Source organism: Symphalangus syndactylus, chromosome 8, assembly GCF_028878055.3.
Source record: "Symphalangus syndactylus isolate Jambi chromosome 8, NHGRI_mSymSyn1-v2.1_pri, whole genome shotgun sequence".
Taxonomy (NCBI): Eukaryota; Metazoa; Chordata; class Mammalia; order Primates; family Hylobatidae; genus Symphalangus; species Symphalangus syndactylus.
In genome coordinates this window covers 94411571-94418287 of record NC_072430.2, presented here as the reverse complement: position 1 = coordinate 94418287, position 6717 = coordinate 94411571, and the positions used below count along the sequence as shown (strand labels likewise).

Here is a 6717-nt window from a genome sequence, read left to right as displayed (position 1 = left end):
ATGACCCAGGCAAGGAGTGGTCAGGCCCTTGGGTTCATGGCATACCTATTCATAGCACACCCAGCAGTAAAGTACAGAGAAATTCCAGTGCTCCTGCCAGATTGCATCCCTCAGTGGCTAAATTCCATTTCTTGACCTAGGTAGTGGTTACAAGAGTTTTACATTATAGTAATTGACTAAGTTCTATATTATACTTTGGGTGGTTGTGTGTGTGTGTGTTTTGTTTTACCATAGAAACATAGAAAAAAAAATAAGACAGCTTTATCTGTAGTAGTGACATGGGAAGATGACCATGGCAAGTTGCTGAATTAACAATGGGAGGTGCAGAATAAGGTACGGCATTCCATTTTTGCTAATAGTTTATGGAAAAGTGCCTGAGAAAGATAGACACTAAATCAGTAGTGTTGCAAACCAGGGCAACTTTGGTTTTCACCATTTTACCTGTGATTGCCTCCTTGAATTAAAAACAAAAAATCTTACTGAGATTATGGGTTCAGCTGGATGTGGGAAATCTCTTTATTCTGCTTATTAAGAAAATGTTATATTTTATTACCTGACTTTATAGAAATAAGTTTTTAAGTAATTTTTTTTATTATTTTACAGTTTTAGATCTACGGAAAAGTTAAAAAGATAGTACAGAGTTCTTATGTACCTCTCACCCAGTTTCAGTTTCCCCTAATGCGATCCTACATTGCTATTATGGATTGAATTGTGTTCCCCAAAATTCATATGTTGGAGTCCTAGTCCCTAGTACCTCAGAATGTGACCTTATCGGGAAACAGGGTTGTTGTATATGTAATTAAGGTCATAATTGAGTAGGGTGGGCCTCGATCCAATATGACTGGTATGCTTATAAAAGGGAAATTTGCAGATAGTCATGTACACAGGATAATGTCACGTGAAGATTGGAGTTATGCTGCCACAAGCCAGAGAACTATCCGAAGCCAGGAAAGAAGCCTAGGACAGTTCCTTCCCTAGCACCTTCAGCAGGAGCATTGCTCTGCTGACCCCTTGATTTCGGACTTGCAGCCTTCAGAACTGTGAGACAATAAGTTTGTGTTGTTCAGACTCAAAGTCATCTTGGACTCATCTTGCTCATTCTCATTTCCAATCAACTTCCAAGTTCTGTCAAACATTTCCTTAAAAGGATTCCCCCCTCCTTTTCTTTCTATTCCTACTGTTAATCCTCTGTACCTAATCACTCTTTAATCTCTTAACTGGTTCCTGTACAACCTCAACCACCGCATTTTGCCTGACATACTACTGCTAGCATATTATTTTTTAAATATATTTAAAAATTACGTTGAAAAAGTTTTAGAGACTTCGTTTTGCCAATGGAATAAAGATTACACAAGACCACACAGTTAGAGAGACTTAAGGCTAGAACCCGGGATTTTTTGTGCTTCAGTTCCAACACTTCTTTTACTAAAGCGTACTGTGTCTTATAAATTCAAGCACAGGGATACATTTGTCTTATTTTATCTCTAAATGCTTTAGTTCTTTATACTTTGTTTTAATCTGTAAGTTGCTTCAGTTTCTTTTGGAGGTAGAAGAGATCATAAAACTTGGAAATCAAAACAAATGTTGGTTTAAAATGCTGGTTTTACAAAAAAAAAAAAAGTTTGTGTTGTTTAAGCCGTTTAATTTGTGGTACTTTGTTATGGCAGCCCTAGCAAATTGCCTACTATTCTTACTATGGTACACTTATCAAAACTAAGAACATTGGTTTCGTGGTTTGAATATTTGCCCGCTCCAAAACTCATTTTGAAATTTAATCCCCAGTGTGGATGTATTGAAAGATAAGGCCTTTGGGAGGTGATTGGGTCATGAGGCCTCTGTCCTCACGAAGGATTAATCCATTACTTGATTAATGGGATTATGGGAGCGAGACTGGTGGCTTTATAAGTGAAGTAAGAGAGATCTGAGCTAGCATGCTTATCTTCCTTGACATATGATGCCCTGTACCTCCTTGGGTCTCTGCAGAGTCCCCACCAGTAAGAAGGCCCTCACTAGATGTGTCCTTTTGACTTTGGACATCAGCCTCCATAACTGTAAGGAAAGGAATAAATTCCTTTTCTTTACAAATTACATAGTTTCAGGTATTCTGGTGTGAGCAACAGAAACTTAACTAAGACAATTTGTGTATTACTGTTAACTCCAGACTTTATTTGGATTTCACCATTTTTTTAATTAATATTCTGTTCCAGGAATCAATGACACGCATGTACTTGTCATGCTTTTTAGTCTCCTCTAGTCTGTGATAGTTTCTCAACTTATCTTTCCATATTTTTCATGCCCTTGATGATTTTAAGGAGTAGTGGTCAGGTAACCTGTAGAATACCATCTCATCTGGGCTTGTCTGTTATTTTTTTCATAATTAGACTAGAGTTAAGGTTTTTGGCAAGAATATGACAGAGGAAAAGTGCCCTTCTAATCTCATCATGTCAGGGAGTATTTGTGGGTTTTGACAAGTGCATCAGGGAGTACATGGTATCTACGTGACATCATTGGTAATGCGAACTTTTATCACTTTGTGTAAGTACCATTTATTGTTTTCCATTGTAAAGTTACTATTTTTCCCTTTCATGCTCTGCTTATTGAAAGCAAGTCAGTAAGTCCAGCTCAAACTCAAAAGGTGAGGGGACAAAGCTGTCTCTCTTGGAAGGGAGATAACTACGTATGTCATTTAGAATTCTGGGAGGAAGATTATCTTTTCTCTTCCATTTATTTTTTCTGTGTGGACTCATAGATATTTATTCTTTGGGCTATCATCTAATATCAAATTATTGATTGCTTCATTGTTTCAGTTCTGGCCATCAGGAATGCCTTCATTTTGGCTTCTGTATTTCTTTTATATGACCCCATCCTTTTAATTTTTTTTTTTTTTTTGAACATTTCCTTTCTGGTACTAGAAGGTATGCTCTGGACTCATTTCGTGTTTTCCCTATCTTAGTGCTGGAATCAGCCATTTCTCTAAGGCGCTCTGGTTGCCTTTATTGGAGAATTGCATTTGGAAATGAGGATCTAGACTCTGGGAGTGCTCTTTGCTTCTGGGTGTCATGGTTTTCTCTCAGAGGATAGAGCTAGGGTAGTGTATGTATGTGTAATAGAATACATATACCCTATGTACTTACTCATGTATTCATGCATATCTATAATTGTTTCTGTACTTTTTCTGTATATGTATATTAAACTAAACATGAGTTCATGGTGATGTCTTTAATCGAGTACCATAGGTCAGGGTTCATTCTGTCTTTCCCTTCTTGTTCTATCTGTAACTCTACTCCTGACAGTGACAACCAGGCTCCATTACTTACTAATTTAAACCTAGTATACATGCAAAGCAGTTGCAGAATTGTTACCTGCTCCCTGCTACCATGAAAAGCCATGTTGATAGAGTACAGTTCCTTTATCATCCATACAGTTTTCAGTCATCTCACTGATTTCCAAAGTTAGTTAGCTTCCTCATCACCACAGTCACTTCACTGAGGTTATGTCATAATATGTAATTGAGTTAGATTCTGAGAAAGAAAAAATCCTGTTCCCCCCAACGACTAGACTCCCCTCTCAGCCAAGGGGACCCCAGAGAAAGCTTAAAAAATGAGTTCTTGGCCAAGATGGAATGGGAGCTTGGACACACCTTGTAATACCTCCTCCCTCGTTAGCCACCATTAGGCTTTCTTCCCTAAGAGTTAAACAGAGACCAGCCGAAATTTTCCCCTGCTGATTTCAAGCAACCACGTGACTGTTCCTTCTTTCTGCAATTTTGACCCAGCAACTGACCAGCATTCCTTCCTAATAAAAGACCACTGATGATGGAGTGGTTCTGGCCAGTCTATGGAGGGAGGCTGCACCCAGTGGGCCTCCATTTCCTCTGCTTCGTCTTTTGATGTGTAGGGCCTAATTGTGATACATTTAATTGTTAAGTCTCCACCTCAGAGTTAACATGGTGTGCATGTGCATACATGTTAGTTTACTGTACATGCATGTGCCTCCTGTTCGTGAATATTCATAGCTCCTCCTGTAACCTGTTGAATATGTTTATGTAGCCAGCCAGTTCAGCATAAATTCCTGTTTCCCTCACTGGAAGTGCCTGCTCTTGGCTTCTGCCAGAGGCTGTGCTTCCCAGCCTGTGGGATGGTCAGCCTGCAGGCTGCAGCCGTTTATGAGAAGTAAAGCTCTCTTTTCCAAATTTATAAATCTCCTGATTCTTCAGTTGACAGTTCATTTGTCATAGTCTGCATTCCATATTGGAATTCCCTGATATCCTGGGTAATTTTTTTTCCTTTTTGAAAGATAGCTCATGCTTTGGTTTGAATGTATGTGTCCGTCCAAAATTCGTATGTTGGAGCCTAATACCAAATGTGATGGTATTAAGAGGTGGGGCTTTTTGGGAAGTGATAAGTCATGAGCACCCCACCCTTATGGGATTAATGCTCTTATAAAAGAGGTTGAAGGGTGTCAACTAGTCCTTTTTGCCCTTTTCCTTCCTTGTGCCATGTGTGGACCACAGAACTCATGCAAAATTTGGTCTCACCAGGCACTGAATCTTGAACTTGAACTTGCCTTGATCTTGATCTTGAACTTCCTAGCCTCTATAACTGTTAGAAATAAATTTCTGTTCTTTATAAATTACCCAGTTTAAGGCATTTTGCTGTAGCAGCAGGAATGGACTAAGGCAGTAGTGTTTGTGATGTACATTTCTGTGGGTTTTGACAAATTTATAAATCATGTACCCACCACCCCAATACCATGTAGAGAAGTTCCATTCCCCTAAAATTTTCCATGCTGCCCCTTTGTAGTCAGGCACTTCTCTTCCCCTAACTCCCTCTCCCTCCTCTGGGGATTGAGATTGACTGCCTTTTTAAATTTTCTTTTGTCCGCACTTCCTTTTCTTCAGCTATTGTTGACAAACACTAAGGTCCTTAGGCTATGGTCTTGAAGTGCTTCTCTTTTGAGATGAAGACTTTTATTTAGTAGGCGTCTATTTCCTTCCCCCACTGGAATGAGACTTCATCAGAGCCCTAGGGCTATAAGCTTGAAGGTTTTTCTTCCCCTCCCTGCAGAGAAAGCCTTTTGTTCTGTATGGGAGATAAAGGGAAAGGATTTAGCAGTGACCTCTGTTTCCTTCCAGAGCCAGCACCTCTGGCTCCAGTCATCCTAGGAAAGCCTGGTTGGGTTCCAGGAGGAAAGATCAGCAAGAGAGTGGGAAATGTTAACTAAGATTAACATTTTAAGTTAATCTTTCTTATGGCTTATGCCCCTGGTAAGCAGGGGCGACTGCTTCACTTCCAGTTCCAACATTCATGTAGATTTCTCTTTTGACTGACTTACAGCCGTTGAGACAGACAAGTGTCTGATCTTTGACAAACCTGACTAACAGAAGCAATGACAAAAGGATTCCTTATTCAATAAATGGTGCTGGGATAACTGGCTAGCCAGATGCAGAGAATGGAAACCAGACCCCTTCCTTACACCATATACAAAAATTATCTCAAGATGAATTAAAGGCTTAAATGTAAAACCCAAAGCTGTAAAAACCCTGGAAGACAACCTAGGCAGTATCATTCTGGACATAGGAACAGGCAAAGATTTCATGACGAAGACACCAAAAACAATTACAACAAAAGCAAAAATTGACAAATGAGATCGAATTAAAGTAAAGAGCTTCTGGACAGCAAAAGAAACTGTCAACAAACATACAACCTACAGAATGGGAGAAAATGTTTACAAACTATGCATCTGACAACGGTCCAATATCCAGCATCTATAAGAAACTTAAATTTATAAGAAAAAACAACCCCATTAAAAAATGGGCAAAGTACATGAAAAAACACTTTTCAGAAGAAGATACACACGCGGCCAACCACATATGAAAAAAAGCTCAGTATCACTGATGATTAGAGAAATGCAAAACAAAACCATGATGAGATACCATCTTACACCAGTAAGAATGGCTATTATTAAAAAGTCAAAAAATAACATGCTGGTGAGGTTGTGGGGAAAAGGGAACGTGTATACACTGTTGATGGGAGTGTAAATTAGTTTCACCATTGTGGAAAGCAGTGTTGTGATTTCCTCAAAGAGCTAAAAACAGAACTGTCATTCGAACCAGCAGTTCCATTACTGGGTGTATATCTAAAGGAATATAAATTGTACTACCATAAAGACACATGCACACATAGGTTCACTGCAGGACTATTCACAATAGCAAAGACATGGAATCAACCTAAATGCCCATCAGTAGCAGATTGGATAAAGAAAATGTGGCACATATACACCATAGAATACTATACAGCCATAAAAAAGAAGACTGTGTCCTCTGCAGGAACATGGAGGGACCTGGAGGCCATCATCCTTAGCAAACTGATGCAGGAACAGAAAACCAAATACCTCACGTTCTCACTTATGAGTGGGAGCTAAATGATGTGAACACATGGACACAAAGGGGAAAACAACAGACACTGGGGCTTAATTGAGGGTCGAGGATAGGAGGAGGGAGAGGAGCAGAAAAAAATAACTGTTGGGTTCTAGGTTTATGTGACAGTCTGTTCAACAAACCCCCATGACATGAATTTAACTATATAACAAACCTGTGCATGTACCCCGAACCTAAAATAAAAGTTAAAAAAAAAAAACCTTAACACTCTTTCCTAGCATTTAGAAAAATAAAATAAAAAAGCCATGTGTATCTATCTGTGAAAAAAAGTGTCAGAC

At 39.1% G+C, this 6717-nt stretch overlaps 1 protein-coding gene across 2 annotated transcripts in view; it reads left to right on the top strand.

Moving 5' to 3' along the window:
• HIBCH (3-hydroxyisobutyryl-CoA hydrolase) overlaps positions 1–6717 on the top strand; it is a 126808-nt gene that overhangs the window by 22886 nt on the left and 97205 nt on the right. The window lies entirely within an intron of this gene.